This window comes from Bufo bufo, chromosome 4 (assembly GCF_905171765.1).
Source record: "Bufo bufo chromosome 4, aBufBuf1.1, whole genome shotgun sequence".
Taxonomy (NCBI): domain Eukaryota; kingdom Metazoa; phylum Chordata; class Amphibia; order Anura; family Bufonidae; genus Bufo; species Bufo bufo.
The window spans coordinates 31,721,055-31,738,013 of NC_053392.1; the positions used below are offsets into that span (position 1 = coordinate 31,721,055).

The 16,959-nt window shown below is 46.4% G+C and overlaps 1 protein-coding gene and 1 pseudogene across 1 annotated transcript in view; both read left to right on the forward strand.

Moving 5' to 3' along the window:
- The window catches only part of LOC120998935, a 55,178-nt gene that overhangs the window by 31,602 nt on the left and 6,617 nt on the right, over window positions 1-16,959 (forward strand). The window lies entirely within an intron of this gene.
- On the forward strand, window positions 14,256-16,529 carry LOC120997104 (annotated as a pseudogene).

Consider the following 16,959-nt stretch of genomic DNA (forward strand, 5'->3'; position numbering starts at 1 on the left):
TTGTATCAGCAGAGTGATGTGCAGCGCTACGTAACCCAAGCTTATATAGAGGCTGGGTCACATGATGCACTGGCCAATCACAGCCATGCCAATAGTAGGCAAGGCTGTGATGGCCTCTTGGGGCAAGTAGTATGACGCTTGTTGATTGGCTGCTTTGCAGCCTTTCAAAAAGCGCCAAGAAAGCGCCGAACACCGAACCCGAACCCAGACTTTTACAAAAATGCTCGGGTTCGGGTCCGTGTCACGGACACCCCAAAATTCGGTACGAACCCGAACTATACTGTTCGGGTTCGCTCATCCCTATCAAGGAGGGCTGAGCCATGCGCCCTGCATGGCGCACGTGTTCAATCTGGTTGTAAAGCGGTTCCTGAAGTATTCCACCCATCTGCAAGACATCCTAAAAATGGCCAGGAAACTTTGCATGCACTTCAGCCACTCGTACACAGCCAAGCACACCCTCCTTGATCTGCAGCATCAGAACAGTGTCCTCCAACATAGGCTGATATGTGACGTTTCCACCCATTGAATTTCCACTCTCCATATGTTGGACCAACTATGCAAACAGAGAAAGGCCATAAACGATTTATTGATGATCCAAGCAGATAGAGGTACTCCCCTTGTGCAATTTCAATGTTAGTCATAGGCAGCTCATGTGTGACACCTGCCGTTTGCTCGTGCCCTTTGAGGAGTCCACTTTATTTGTCAGTCGCCAGGACTACGGGATGAACAACGTCATTCCACTGATTCATATCCTGGAAAAGATGCTGGTAAATCTGGCTGGTCAGGGGACTGGAGACGTGGCGCCTTTATCTCACGGCCACATGAGCCCTGTGGGGGATGAACTGGAGGAGGAGGAGGACATTGGAGCACAAGCAATGTGTAGCGAAATGGGTGTTTTTTCTACACAGGCGACGGGAGAGGAGGAGCAGGAGCAGCCAGAGTTGCAAGAGGGAGATGAGGAAGACGAGGCCGATGACCCAGGGACACAACGTTGCAGTATGCAGTGGAGATGGAGGCAGGGAGTGCCTCCAAGTCACTTGCACAAATGGCCTGATGCATGCTCACGTGCTTGCCTAGTGACAGCCGAATTGTCACCATTCACCAGAGGGATAATTACTGACTCTCCACCAAGTTAGACCCTCGCTACCGGTCCAAAATGGGGGCCTTTTTAACACCCGCTGAGAGGGAGGACAAACTGAACTACTATAGAGACATCCTATGTAGTCAGTTGGCCGCTGCCTATCTGTGCCATCGTCCATCCTCTCGCAAGTCTGACCGGGGTGGGGGGGGGCTCTGCGCTCATGTTCCACTGCCATGACTGCTGGAGGGGGGTGGCAGGAGCAGTACCAGCTCCATCAGCAGCAGCCTGAGTCTAGAATCGCTGATGAGCAGCTTTCTTCACCCGCATAGTGAAGAAACTACTCACTAGCAGCTAGACATAGAGCAGAACCTAAACCAGCAGGTGGTGGCATACTTGGAGTGCACCCTGCCACCCGTCATCGAAGATCTGCTGGACTACTGGGCAGCCAAACTGGATTTATGGCCGCAACTGGCCGAGTTTGCCCTGGAAAAGCTGTCCTTCACTGCCAGTAGTGTGGCATCAGAGCGGGTGTTTAGTGCAGCAGGCGCCATAGTAACTCCAAGGAGAACTCGCCTGTCCACCCAAAATGTGGAGAGACTGACCTTTGTCAAGATTAATCAGGCATGGATCAGACAGTATTTCCACCCACCAATGCCTGATGCATCAGATTAGATCATCCACGCTGCCTCACCCAAACCTTGAAAAAAGAGAAGGGTTTCTTATGGTTACCTGCCTCAGCTACTATTCTGATGTTGCCACCCACCTGATGCCACACATCTGATGCCAAGTGCTCCTTCTTACACCCAGCATTGTTAGCAAGTACTGTTATTGCCACCCACCTCCCAATTCTGTCTCCGGATAACTGTGTGGTCTCCTCATGCTGCTGCCACCTCCACACTATGTCACCTTGCCACTCTGTGGTCTTCTGTTGCTGCTGCTACCTCCACAATATGCCACCTTGCCACTCTGTGGTCTCCTGATGCTGCTGCTGCTACCTTAACACTATGTCACCTTGCCACTCTGTGGCCTCTTCATGCTGCTGCTGCCACCTCCACACTGTCACCTCACCACTCTGTGGTCTCCTGATGCTCCTGCTACCTCCACAATATGTCAACTTGCCACTCTGTGGCCTCCTCATGCTGCTGTTGCTGCGACCTCAACACTATGTCACCTTGCCACTCTGTGGTCTCCTCATGCTACTTCCACATCACCACTATGTCATAGGACCACGTTGCAGAATTCTCATGCTGTTCTCCCACCCTCCCCACTCCATGACTATACTACTATTTTGCCTTTTTGTCCTGGATGACATCAAAATTTATTTCACCCTTCTTCTGATCTGTCAGAAGGAAGGAAAAATGAGACGCACAATGGATCCTGTCTGTGTGGAAGCTGTAAGGCCTGTATGGTCCCATCAGAATTGGCTTATGATTTGGTAGCCAAAAGCAGTAGTGGGTACAAAACATAGGAGACATGCAAATATTCCATTCACGTGTCATCTCTGTTTTGGATCCACTCCTGGTTTTTTGGCACTAGCAATACTGATGGATTACTGACCAAATGCTGACCGAGTGAAGGCGGATGCTCAACATACAGGATCCATATTTTGGGGGTTATTGTTCTGATGGATAAGAGGAAGGGCAAAATAATCAGTGATGTCAACACAAACTTACTGCTGACACCCTCTCCACCCTGTCGGGGGACTCTATTTGTATAAGTGTTTAATAGACCAGGTTCTGTAGACATCTATGTGGAATCAGCTGATGACAGTGTAAAAGGAATGCACTTCTTTTTGGCGCTAACATCGACCTGTAAGGCTGAGTTGATACTTCAGTTATTTGGTCAGTTTTTAGCCCCGTAACTGCCCAAATAAGTGAAGTGTGCAGTGATTCTAAGAGCAACGCCTGTCATCTATGTGTCATACTGACTCACAGTATTGTTTCACTACCACAGCAGACTCCCTATGCGTGTTACTGCAAGGCAGTGTTCTACACAACTATGCAGTCTCTCTGCAGCTAGGAAATAGCTGTTTTCTTAACGCGATTGACCGGAAATAAATTTGTATCGAATCAAAAAATTATGTTCTCTCACATGCCCCAATATCAGATAAATCCAGATTTTTAGAATCAGAGTCACTACTTACATTCTGAAAGTCTTTAATGTTTACAGGATGGGCCCTGGAGGAGAAGGCTTAATCCCGAGAGGAAAGGGCAGATTGAACTTCTTCTCTGACCAAGGAAGCTGTACGCCTGTCACCGCCAGTTCTGTGAGAATGTCTGGCAGACGTTCTCTTCTACCTGTTGTATGACGTTCTTTGTTTTGGTTTCACTTTGTCATCTCCTTTCCTTCTGCCAGGTGTCAATTATTTAGACTAATCGTCTTCCTTTATATTCCCTCCCATACTGCCTCACTTTGCGGTTTATACTACTTCCTGGATGAAGTGTTCACTGCTGGAGGCTGCTGCTGCTGTTTGCTCAGATAGTCTTTTCCTTTATTGTGTTTCCTTGTTGGCTTCACTCTAGGTGACCCTGACTCCATTCGTATTAAGTGCAGGGAGCCGGTGGTCGTGTCCCTTCACTATTATAGGGTTTTCAGGTGTCACACAGTCTTAGGTATGTGGGCATGCACTCGTCTACCATTGAGACCCTTGCATGTGCATAGCAGTCAGGGAGAGCTCTTAGGGTTTTAAAGGGCTCGCCTATATGGATCAAGCCAGTCGGTCGTTTATTTATACGTTCCAGCTATCTGCAACGTCATCCTTGACGCCATAACCGTCTTAAGCATGGATCCGGTTTCAGCCTTGATTGACCGCATGCAAGGTCTTTCGCTGGAGGTAGCAGATCTTCGCAAAACTGTGTCTCAGTTTCAGGTGACCGGTTCTGCTGGCGTTCATGAAGTTTGTTCCGAGCCTAAGATCTCGCTTCCAGATACGTTCTCCGGGGGGAGTGAGAATTTTGTTCACTTTAGAGAGGCTTGCAAACTCCATTTTCGCCTACTTCCCAATTCCTCTAGTGATGAGGAGCAGAGGGTGGGGATCATCATCTTGCTGCTCATGGATAACGCTCAGTCTTGGGCCTTATTGCTGCCGGTGGGGGCACGGCCCCGCCGATCGGTGGATGAATTTTTTGTAGCCCTGGGGCAGATATATGATGACCCGGATCGTATTGCTCTGGCTGAATCTAAACTGCGTCTTTTATGCCAGGGTAAACAGTCCGCAGAGATATATTGTTCTGAATTTCGGAGATAGGCAGCTGATACTGGTTGGAATGATGCTGCACTCCAAAGTCAATTTTGCCATGGTCTTTCAGAAAGATTGAAAGATGCATTTGCTTTTCATGAGAGACCAGCGTCGTTAGAGTCTGCCATGTCTCTAGCTGTTCGTATTGACAGGCGTCTTAGAGAGAGAGAGGAGACTACTCTTTCCTGTCATATTCAGCCCAAGGACAGTGGGGCTGTCTCATTCAGTGCGCAGGGGTCTCAGTCTGTCTCAATCCCATCTGAGGAGGAGGCCATGCAGCTGGGTTTTCTTTCCTCTGATAGTAGAGGATTCAGCTCTCAGAGGAGGGTTTGTTTCTGTTGTGGGGGTATAAATCATTTGGCTAATGTTTGCCCCTCTAGGAGATTCATGGAGTTTTCTGAGGGTAATAGAAAAAAAAAAAAAAAGAGAAATCCTCCAAAAACGTTCCATTTGCTACTATTGGCAAGGTTGATGCGGAAATTGAAGGTTTGCCGTTTGCTTGTAGCTCCCGTTTTCTCCTAGCTGGCGCTAGACAGCAAGAACATTGTTTGTGAGATTTTTGTAGATAGTGGAGCAGCTGTCAATCTCATTGATAAATTGATAATCAATTTGCAACAACGCATGGTTTCCAGGTGTGCACTTTGGAAAAGGATATTCCTGTTTTTTCTATCAATTCCGCTCCACTTTCTCAAAGATCGTTAAAGGGCATAGTTCACAATATCCGTGTGACTGTGGGTGACGCTCATGTTGAGGATATGTCATGTTTCGTCTTAAGCGGATTACCTACTCCTCTAGTGTTGGGGCTACCCTGGCTCACTAAACATAACCCCACCATTTATTGGCAAGAATGGCAAATTAATGGTTGGAGTGAGTTTTGCAGAGAGAATTGCCTCACGGCGTCTCTTTCAGAGGTTTCTACCAAGACTGTGCCATGTTTTCTCTCTGAATTTTCTGATGTGTTTTCCGAGAGTGGTGTCCAGGAGTTGCCCCCTCACCGGGAGTACGACTGCCCTATTAATCTCATCCCAGGCACCAAGCTGCCAAAATCACGATTATACAATCTGTCCCAACCTGAAAGAGTCGCTATGCGTACTTATATCTCTGAGAGCCTGAGAAAGGGACACATCCGACCCTCGAACTCACCTGTTGCCGCTGTTTTTTTTTTTGTTAAGAAAAAAGATGCTTCTTTAAGACCTTGTCTGGATTTCAGGGAGCTGAACTGTATCACGATTCATGACCCATATCCGCTTCCTCTGATCCCGGACCTGTTTAACCAGATTGTTGGGGCTAAAGTTTTTTCTAAGTTGGATTTAAGAGGGGCATACAACCTAGTCAGGGTCAGGGAAGGGGACGAATGGAAGACGGCCTTCAATACCCCTGAGGGTCATTTCGAGAATTTGGTTATGCCCTTTGGTTTGATGAATGCTCCGGCCATCTTCCAACATTTTGTGAACAGCATTTTTTATCATTTAATAGGGAAATTTGTACTGGTGTATCTAGATGACATTTTGATTTTTTTCTCCTGATTTCAACACTCATCGGGACCACCTATGTCAGGTCTTGCTGATTCTGCGGGAGAATAAATTGTACGCTAAACTGGAAAAATGTGTGCTTGTGGTTCCGGCGATTAAATTTATTGGTTTTCTTCTCTCCGCTTCTGGTTTCCGGATGGACCCTGAGAAGGTCTGCGCTGTGCTTGATTGGGAGCTTCCTGAGAATCAGAAGGCGTTGATGCGGTTTTTGGGTTTTGCCAATTATTACAGAAAGTTCATTTTGAATTATTCCTCTGTTGTTAAGCCACTCACTGATTTGACTAAAAAGGGGGTGGATTTTTCCTCGTGGTCGGTAGATGCGCTTAAAGCCTTTTCTAGTATTAAAGAGAGTTTTGCTTCCGCTCCCATTTTGGAACAACCTGATGTCTCTCTACCTTTTATTGTTGAGGTTGATGCTTCTGAGGTGGGTGTGGGTGCGGTCTTATCTCAGGGTCCCGCTCCTGCCAAATGGCGACCGTGTACCTTTTTCTCAAGGAAACTCTCCTCTGCAGAGAGAAATTACGATGTGGCAGATAGGGAGTTGTTGGCCATCAAATTAGCTTTTGAGGTATGGCGCCATTGGTTAGAGGGAGCCAGACACCCCATTACCGTGTTTACCGACCATAAGAATCTGGCCTACTTGGAATCGGCCAAGCGTCTGAACCCGAGACAGACCAGATGGTCTTTGTTCTTTTCTAGGTTTAATTTTATTGTTACGTTCTGCCCTGGGGTTAAAAATGTGAAGGCGGATGCCCTGTCATGTTGTTTTCCGGGAGGGGGGAACTTTGAAGACCCGGGTCCCATTTTGGCTGAAGGGGTGGTCATCTCTGCTTTTTATCCTGATTTGGAGGCAGAGGTTCAGGCAGCTCAGGCAGAGGCTCCTGATCTTTGTCATCCTGGGAGGTTGTTTGTGCCTCTCGCAATACGACACAAGGTTTTTGAGGAGCACCACGATACTGTCCTTGCTGGGCACCCGGGGAGTAGAGCCACAGTGGGTCTCATTGCTCGGAGATTCTGGTGGCCGGCTCTTCGTAAGACGGTTGAGGGTTTTGTGGCAGCCTGCGAGACCTGCGCTCGTGCCAAGGTCCCTCATTCACGGCCATTGGGTCCTCTCCTCCCGTTACCCATTCCTTCCCGTCCTTGGACACTTTTTTTTATCATTTAATGGGGAAATTTGTACTGGTGTATCTAGATGACATTTTGATTTTTTCTCCTGATTTCAACACTCATCGGCACCACCTATGTCAGGTCTTGCTGATTCTGCAGGAGAATAAATTGTACGCTAAACTGGAAAAACGTGTGTTTGCGGTTCCGGAGATTCAATTTATTGTTTTTTTTCTCTCCGCTTCTGGTTTCCGGATGGACCCTGAGAAGGTCCGCGCTGTGCTTGATTGGGAGCTTCCTGAGAATCAGAAGGCGCTGATGTGGTTTTTGGGTTTTGCCAATTATTACAGAAAGTTCATTTTGAATTATTCCTCTGTTGTTAAGCCACTCACTGATATGACTAAAAAGGGGGTGGATTTTTCCTCGTGGTCGGTAGATGCGCTTAAAGCCTTTTCTAGTATTAAAGAGAGTTTTGCTTTTGCTCCCATTTTGGTACAACCTGATGTCTCTCTACCTTTCATTGTTGAGGTGGATGCTTCTGAGGTGGGTGTGGGTGCGGTCTTATCTCAGGGTCCCTCTCCTGCCAAATGGCGACAGTGTGCCTTTTTCTCAAGGAAACTCTCCTCTGCAGAGAGAAATTATGATGTGGGAGATAGGGAGTTGTTGGTCATCAACTTAGCTTTTGAGGTATGGCGCCATTGGTTAGAGGGAGCCAGACACCCTATTACCGTGTTTATCGACCATAAGAATCTGGCCTACTTGGAATCGGCCAAGCGTCTGAACCCGAGACAGACCAGATGGTCTTTGTTCTTTTCTAGGTTTAATTTTATTGTTACGTTCTGCCCTGGGGTTAAAAATGTGAAGGCGGATGCCCTGTCATGTTGTTTTCCAGGAGGGAGGAACTTTGAAGACCCGGGTCCCATTTTGGCTGAAGGGGTGGTCGTCTTTGCTCTTTATCCTGATTTGGAGGCAGAGGTTCAGGCAGCCCAGGCAGAGGCTCCTGATCTTTGTCCTCCTGGGAGGTTGTTTGTGCCTCTCGCTTTACAACACAAGGTTTTTAAGGAGCACCATGATACTGTCCTTGCTGGGCACCCGGGGAGTAGAGCCACAGTGGATTTCATTGCTCAGAGATTCTGGTGGCCAGCTCTTCGTAAGACAGTTGAGGGTTTTGTGGCAGCCTGCGAGACCTGCGCTCATGCCAAGGTCCCTCATTCACGGCCATCGGGTTCTCTCCTCCCGTTACCCATTCCTTCCCGTCCTTGGACGCATCTGTCCATGGACTTCATTACGGACCTGCCTCAATCATCGGGGAAGACTGTGATTCTGGTGGTAGTGGACCATTTTAGCAAAATGGCGCATTTCATTCCCTTTCCTGGGTTACCCAATGCTAAGACGCTGGTGTAAGCGTTTGTTGATCACATTGTTAAATTGCATGGCATTCCTTGAGACATCGTTTCTGATAGGGGCAAGCAATTTGTTTCCAGATTCTGGAAGTCCTTCTGTTCTCGCTTGGGGGTTCAGTTGTCGTTCTCTTCTGCTTTTCACCCGCAGTCGAATGGTCAGATTGAACGCGTCAATCAGAATCTGGAGACATATCTGTGCTGTTTTGTGGCGGAAAATCAGGAGGATTGGTATTCTTTTTTGTCCCTTGCTGAGTTTGCTTTAAATAACCGTTGCCAGGAGTCCTCTGATAAGTCACCATTTTTTGAGACCCTTGCATGTGCATAGCAGTCAGGGAGAGCTCTTAGGGTTTTATGCTCCTTAGTTTGGGATCAAGCCAGTCGGTCGTTTATTTATACGTTCCAGCTATCTGCAACTTCATCCATGACAACGCCTCTCCCTTAACCTCGTTAGCCAAGCATTCCTTACGTAAGTGTTTAGCTTGGTAAGCGTTTGGAGCACAACCCACATTTCCTTGATTTAGTCTTAACAGTAGAGGATGATTTATTTTCTCCCTGAAATATATAAGGGAGAGAAGTATCAGCCATAACAGCCATAACAGGGTGAATACACAAAGAAGGAGCCTGATGTCATGATGCATGGTCCCTTCTCCCAGGGTCCAACGTCATCACCTGGAGGGATCGCGTCATGGAGTCACTCTGGCCGCCATCTTTCCTCTCCGCATGTAATCCCTCTGGGCCACCACTGGAGGGATCTTTGCCAGGGACTGCATGCCTGGGCACAGGCCATATGGGAGGAGGGAGAGCCGCCCTGCCAGATCTAACCTCAGTCTGCAAGAGAAAGGTACACACTGCCAGGAACCCCATAAAGCTCCCAGAACCTCTCTGGTCTACATTCCTTTGGTTGAACAAGGAAAAACACTTTTGATAGAGGGAAGAGGTTGTGATTTAAACCTCTCTGTGTATTTTCCTGTCCTATCAGAGTAAGTAAGTCTCTCGGGATGAGCTGTCATGGAGACAACTGGGGAAATAGCCAAGGTTAGTAATGACAAATCCTTTTGTTTGTCTCAGTAGCAGGTGTGTGGAAAGCCTCATAGATCCAAGCCTCATTCATTTTGACAAATGCAATGACAAGTTTGTCCATTTTCGTGTGAGGACTTCACCCGCTGTTCTGAAAACCCTCTCTGAGATGACACTGGAGGCTGGACAAGACAGTACAGTGAGAGCAAAATGGGGCAGTTCTGGCCACTGTTCCAATCTGCCTGCCAAGAAGTCAGGGAATGGAATGAAATTCAGTCCTGTCAATTTTAAAACAGACAGGCCCACTAGTTGTTCTGCTTCAAGAGGACATAGTTTTAAATTAGAGGGGCAAAGGTTTAAAAGTAATATCAGGAAGTATTACTTTACTGAGAGAGTAGTGGATGCATAGAATAGCCTTCCTGCAGAAATGGTAGCTGCAAATACAGTGAAGGAGTTTAAGCATGCATGGGATAGGCATAAGTCCATCCTTCATATAAGATAGGGCCAAGGGCTATTCATAGTATTCAGTATATTGGGCAGACTAGATGGGCCAAATGATTCTTATCTGCCGACACATTCTATGTTTCTATGTTTGGTGAATGTGAAATATGTTTGCACCTCCACCACCTAAGTGCAAATGATATATTTGGGTGGAGATTACATTCACCACTATTTAACATCCAAGATAATAGAGCACTACAAACCTATTACTTTCAGTGACATCTCCTCTGATGTAGATGTTCTCCTTCCTCATCTTCTCCATTGGGAGCAGACCATAATGATGACATCTTTCAGCCGTCTCGTCAGAATTTAACACACAGACATCTTTCCTCACTTTTTCAAAGTCTTTCCCTACTGGTGCTCCAACAATGCCGTCCTGATTATCCCAATACTGTGCCCACTGTTCTAACCAATGCCCTCAAACACTATACTTCAGAAAGAACAGTATCATACAGATAGTCTGCCCATACTAATTGTGGTCCCTCTAAAACTCCAGCTCTGAAGTACTGTATAATGCAGGATGTAACTTGGGATCAGTACGAGATAACTAATGTAATATGTGTACACAGTGACTGCACTGACAGAATAGTGAGTGCAGCTCTGGAGTATAATACAGAATATAACTCGGGATCAGTACGCGATAACTAATGTAATGTATGTACACAGTGACTGCGCCGGCAGAATAGTGAGTGCAGCTCTGGAGTATGATACAGTATAAGTACTGTAATGTATGTACACAGTGAGATCACAGACAAAATACATATAGTACAAACAGGGATAAAAAAAGAATATACACAAAATTGAAAAAGGCTCCGGCACCAGAAGGACGTAGTGAAAAATCCCGGTCTTTATTTTTGTCACCAAAATACAGGTACAATCAGCAACAGTGACACTGGAACCCACTGATCCCCACGATCTACGCGTTTCGAACGATGTTGTTCTTAGTCATGATCTGGGGTGTCTAGCGTGTATCGGGCTGAAATAAGGCTCACCTCCGAGACATCCGCCCATAAGGAGGGATCTCAAGAACCAGGGCAGGCCAAAAATCAGTCCGGTAAACGCGGGACACCTGTGCAAACAAATTCACCTGTGACATAAAAAAGTTTCTATACCCCAAGTGCTACAACATATAATACAATGTATGTATAATACAATATAAAACAAAAATGTAGTTACTCTTCTCCAGAAAAGCATATAAGTTGGAAAAATATATATATACATATAATTCATGATTTGACAACCCAATATGGTATGTGTGCATTAATATTAATGCGTTTCCCCAGTTGATGGTATACAAGGGGTTCATCAGGAGACTGATAAAAATACAAATAAATATAAGGAAAAAAATATAATGGCAACCTAGATAATGTGGACACACCCACATATTTAAAGGTGCCCCCATTTATAGTTCTATGGTCTGCACAGCTTGAAGCACGTGGTTAACCTTCGGGCCGATGACGCACTGACGGTCATGGTAAACATAAGTTGTGGTCCAGCAAAATGAAAAAGAAGTAGATGATCCTCATATAAATTCACAAATATAGCTATCCGCCATCCACACATAAAAAAATATATATATTAACAGGCCTAACTAGGAGGCATAGAGGCAATGTGTCACGGCTGTCAAGAGCATGCACAGAAAATAGAGCTACTGACCGGACCCAAACTAGGGAGGATAAAGGGTGACCCCTGTCAGACCCTCAAAGCTCTCCCTATGCTGCTAAGCCCATGCCCGTATCCAAATGGTGGAACGAGGCATGCCCGCGTACCTAAGACTGATGACCACTGTAACCCCTACAATAGTAGAAGGGGCACGGCCACCGGTGCCCTGCTCAGTATATGGAGGGAACCGTGGTCGCCTTGGATCCAGTCAGAAAACGCACAGATACACTACAATGTCTGCACACTTAGCTGAAGGAGCTGCAGCCGCAGTGAAGACGGATCCAAAGACAGGCTGGCAATATCCGGAGTACTTGCTGCAGCAGAACACAGGTCCAGTGAAAGGATAGCATACAAGGGAAGATACTCAAGCAAGAGCTACAACTCAAATGAGAAATATAATCCACACCCTACAAAAGGAGGAGGGGTGATTTAAAGGCAGGGAAATCAAACGCAGGAGGAACAGCTGGGAGGAAGGAAACAGAAAGTAAAGAGCTCATCACAGGGGCGGAGAAACAGAGCAGTAAGAACTCCTCCAAGCTCTAGTAGTGACATCATCACAGGGGTGGAGAAACAGAGCTGTGAGAACGTCTCAAAGCTCTGGTAGTGACACAATGGAACACACAGTGGGGTCCGTCACATCGGAAGTGCATCATACAGCCATGAATGAAGTGCGTAAGGAAAGATATGCCAAGCTGGTGGAACGCAAAATGCGGTCCATCGAACTGGAAGAACGCTTATAATTACAGATGAGCGAATCGAAGTTGACGAAGTGGAATTCGAATCGCATTTTTTCCTAAAATGGCTGCTGCACATGTGAGGACATGGAGCAAAGAACTCTGGGAAGGTCGGATCACCCATAATGCCATGCATGCAGCCAATCAGCAGCCAGCCAGCCCTGTGATGTCACAGAACTATAAATAGACTCAGCCATCTTGGATTCTGCCATTTTCCAGTGTACTTAGTGCAGGGAGAGACCTCAGCAGGCGCTAGGGACAGTGCTAGGAAAGACTTCATTGTGCTAAAAGGGGAGGTTACAGCCTGGGTATTAGGAACAATCCTAACACCTTGCTGCACTGACTGGGGACCGAATTGCCATTATAAAGCTCTGTAACTCCAGCAAACCGTTCTTGTTATTAGGGTGCAAGTGCTGTTTGATACAGCCATTACCAGGGTTTATTACAAGGAAATATTTATACGTCTTATTTGCCCTTGTGCGGTGCAGTTATATGTTCTAAAGTATTTTTTGGCTTGTATTAGTGGGGAAAAAAGAGCTTATTAGCCGTTGCGTGGTGAAGTGCAAAAATTACAGCCCATTATGTCGTCTATTAGTGGCAAAAGAAAAATATATTTGCCGTTCACCTGTGCAGTTATATGTTCTAAAGCCTTTTGCGGAGTGTATAAATGGAAAAAAATAAGGCCTATTTGCCATTCAGACTGTTCTAAAGCCCTTTTTGCCATCTATTAGTGTCAAAAGAAAAATACTTGTGGTTCAGCTGTAAAGATTTATTGTACTACAGCCATTTACAGGGTTTATTAATAGGATAGATACGTACATCCTATAAGCCGTTCTGCAGTGAATTGTGATTGTTATATATTTTTTTTGGGGTGTATTAATAAGAAAAAGAATACAAGATAATTGATGGGTGATTGCAGACTTTCTTCTGTATGAACCGAATTACGTTGATTAGCGATTCAGTGGTGAAATTTGCTTGTGATACAGACTTTTGGGGGAAAATTGGTCGATAGCTATAACTATGGTCAAGGACAATATATGTCCTTTACGGTCCACTTGGTAAATGTTGTTTCTGCCCAGCTACACCAGCAACTTGGCCAGGTGACGCCGCTTCCGCCTCCATGTTCTCACGTCGTTGGTCCTGCGACAATGTCCACCTCTACCTCCTCATTCTCCACCGTGTCCTCAGCCTCCATTGCAGGGACAATTCACAGTGCTCCTCCAGCATACCACATGTGCAGGGCATGGCGGTGTCATGCTGTTCTACAACTCAATTGCCTGGGTGAACGGAGTCACATAGGAGAGAAACATCTCCGTGTCCTTCATCAAGAAATCTAATCCTGGCTTTCCCCGCTACAACTCAAAATTGTAACCATGGTGACCGACAACGGAAAGAACATGGTGTCGGCGCTGCGTCAAGGAGGGCTGAGCCATGAGCCCTGCATGGCACGTGTTCAATTTAGTCAAGCGGTTCCTGAAGTCTTCCACCCATCTGCAAGACATCCTAAAAATGGCCAGGAAACCTTGCATGCACTTCAGTCACTCGTATACCGCAAAACACACCTTCCTTGAGCTGCAACGGCAGAACAGCCTCCCCCAACATAGGCTGATATTCGACGTTTCCATCCGTTGGAATTTCACCCTCCATATTTTGGACCGACTATACAAGTATGGACAGAGAAAGGCCATAAAATATTTCTTGATGATCCAAGCGAACAGGGGTACCCCCCTGTGCAATTTCAATGTCAGCCAGTGGCAGCTCATGCGTGACACCTGCCGTTAGCTCAGGCCCTTTGAGGAGCCCGCGTTATTTGTCAGTCACCAGGATTACACAATGAACAACGTCATTCCACTGCTTCATGTCCTGGAACAGATGCTGGTAAATATGGCTGGTCAGGGAACTGGAGACGTGGCTGCAGAGTTTGATACATTTGTCTGTCAAGATCTCTGTTTACAGTCAGTGAACATCATTTATCGCAAGGATATGCAAACACCTACCGATGGGGTGTTAATCCTCAGAAGTAGGTCATCGGCATGAAGGAGCAGTCATTTTCACAGCTCCAGTTATCCCCCTGGGAGATTGACCTGTGCACGTTGACGGTCTGCATTGCAAATCTTGTCTAAAAGAAAAATCCCACTGTGCACCCCCTTGGAGGAAACTCTTGATCATGCACAGGCTGCTTTGCTACTTCAAAAACAATGGACTCTGTACAGCATGACACCGATGTATAATTTCTCGTACACCAGACTTAAAGAGTATTCCAAGCACCTGTCTGCCCACATAGCTGCCGAGAAGCAGAAGGGTCTTACCATTGAAGTGGTCTCAGAGCTGAACCTAAAAGCCAAATTTTCCTGTTTTCCTGGACTCAAAGGAAAGGACAGAGATCCACTGGCTGTGCTCAAACAAATTTCATCCAAGCCTCCACTCACCAAGGCAAGCACAGAGGACCGGATTGTGTCTACAGGTTGGTTCCGCGGGTTGTACACAGAGGATGATCTATTGGAGGTGTCACCAGAGACATTTACTTGCCGGGAGGCTCAGTAATGGCTCAGAGGTGCTCAAGGCTATCGTAGGGACGTGGTTCCAAATAAACTTTGACTGTTGTTTCGGTAAGCTGGTGATCAGTTCTCAGGACTGTCATGCTTTGGTGAGGGAGGGAAACACCACACCGAGCATAAGAGGGAAGGGGGGAACAGGGAATTTGGTCCGAGAACTAGGGAAGGAAGATGGACACCTCCTAGTAAAACCATAACCAAAATCCTGACTGACTACCACTATGAACAGACCCCAGAGGTAGGTGTGTTCATACGAAGGAATACCTAGAGTCCTATCTAGCCCTATAGGACCCTGGTACTAATGGAAGGGACGAGACTACCTTTTTCTCCAAAAGGAAGGACGAACAGGAGTCTCCTTCGGGCCTAATACAAACAATAGGGAAAAGCAACACACCGAACCCAAACAAAATACAAAAAGGGAAAGGAAAAACTTTGCTTCAAAGGGGCTATGGAAGCACCAGGAACTTTGCCAAGATCCACACACCAGCAATCCACAACTGAAACTGAAGCTTTATTCTACACAGCACTGTGGGAGAAACAACTATAAATAAGGAAGGTTAAATGACCACATTAGCAACACCTGAGGCAAGGGGTGTGGCCATTACCAGAAACAACACAGACGCATATTGATCCACAAGGAAAACCTGTCAGATCAAACCACGTGTTGCCAGTCTCCCCAATCTCCTGCCATCTGTCGCGGGAACCTCCATGACAAGGACATTACTGTAACTGTCTCTAACGTGACAGGTGTCATAAGATCTAAGAGATTGGCTGCATGTGATATTATCTAACAACCTCTTTGGTTGCTTTTTTTTTAGTGTTGTTGCTGGTAATGACCACACCTCTTGTCTCAGGTGTATCTATGTGGTCATTACTACTCCTCTATTTAGTCTGGTTTCACCCATCATGCTATGCGGTTGATAGCTTCAGTTTGGTATTGGAAGTGCTGGTGTGTTGTCCCCTTCTGAGTTCCTGCTCCTCCAATTTCTTCAGAAGTTAAGTGTTACTTCCCTTTCATATTTTGTTGTTTCCCTACTGTCTTTGTTACTAGGCCTCAGGGAGATGCTGGTTCTTTCGTATTGGAAGGAACAGGTCGTCTCTAGCCTAGCTACTACTCTAGGGTGATTCAGGGTTTCCAGGCTCTTGGGTTCCAGTGTATGACCATTCCTACCCACAAGGTCTGTTTATACGGATAGGTCAGGGCTAGGATTAGGGTTTCCATAGGTGATGTCCGTTTCTCTTTTCCCTAGCTTTGAGGCCTATTTCCTTTTCCCTTCCCTCCTGTGGTCGGTGTGGTGTTCCCTCCCTCAACACTGCGTGACACTTACATGGCTAGCAGCGATGTGGACCGAGTATGACGTGTCTGGATCAGTGCCGGCCACAAAGCTTGTTTTCTCTGTGTCCGTTGAACCTCACATGGACATTTCTTATGCCATCCAAGCAGAGGACTTCAAGACTTTATGGAATGATATTCATAAATCAAAGGACGAGGTCACATTGGCGGAAGTGGACAATTTATTCCAATGTCTTTACTCGCATTTCTTCAGACACTTTAGAACCCACTTATCAGCAACCCAGCTCGTCAAGGTGACGCCATCTGTGGCATCAGCGCATTGTGAAGGAAAAGTTCCTCAGTAAGGACTACCTAATCCAAGTGCTGGGATTCATCATGGAGCTGGCCATCAATAACATCCAGTATTGAACACATGGACGACTCTCATCTCGGACCTTGTCCACAATGTTCGAGACCCCCCGGACATTTTACATGTCTTAGACATGATCCTTGCAGTGCTTACTACATGTTATGCACCTTCATACCATTCTGTAACAGTGGCTGTGAGACCTTCACATACTAAGAGTCATTTATGACGTTTTTTGGGTGTTGCCTGTACCGACCAGTTGCCTTCCAGCTGTGATTGTGTAGCCTGCTCTGTAGGAATGAGCTGGAGTCTGCTTGTTTGCTGGACTGTCCTCCAGTTATCAGCCATAGCCCCATACATTTCATGATCAATATGCATTACCATCGTGGTCACCCCGACACTGGTCGTCAATCCATTCTTGTTGATGAAGCACTTTTTTTTTTTTCAGTTTGTCTTTTAAATCTTGTGGTTTTGCCCCTTCTGTGCCTGCTG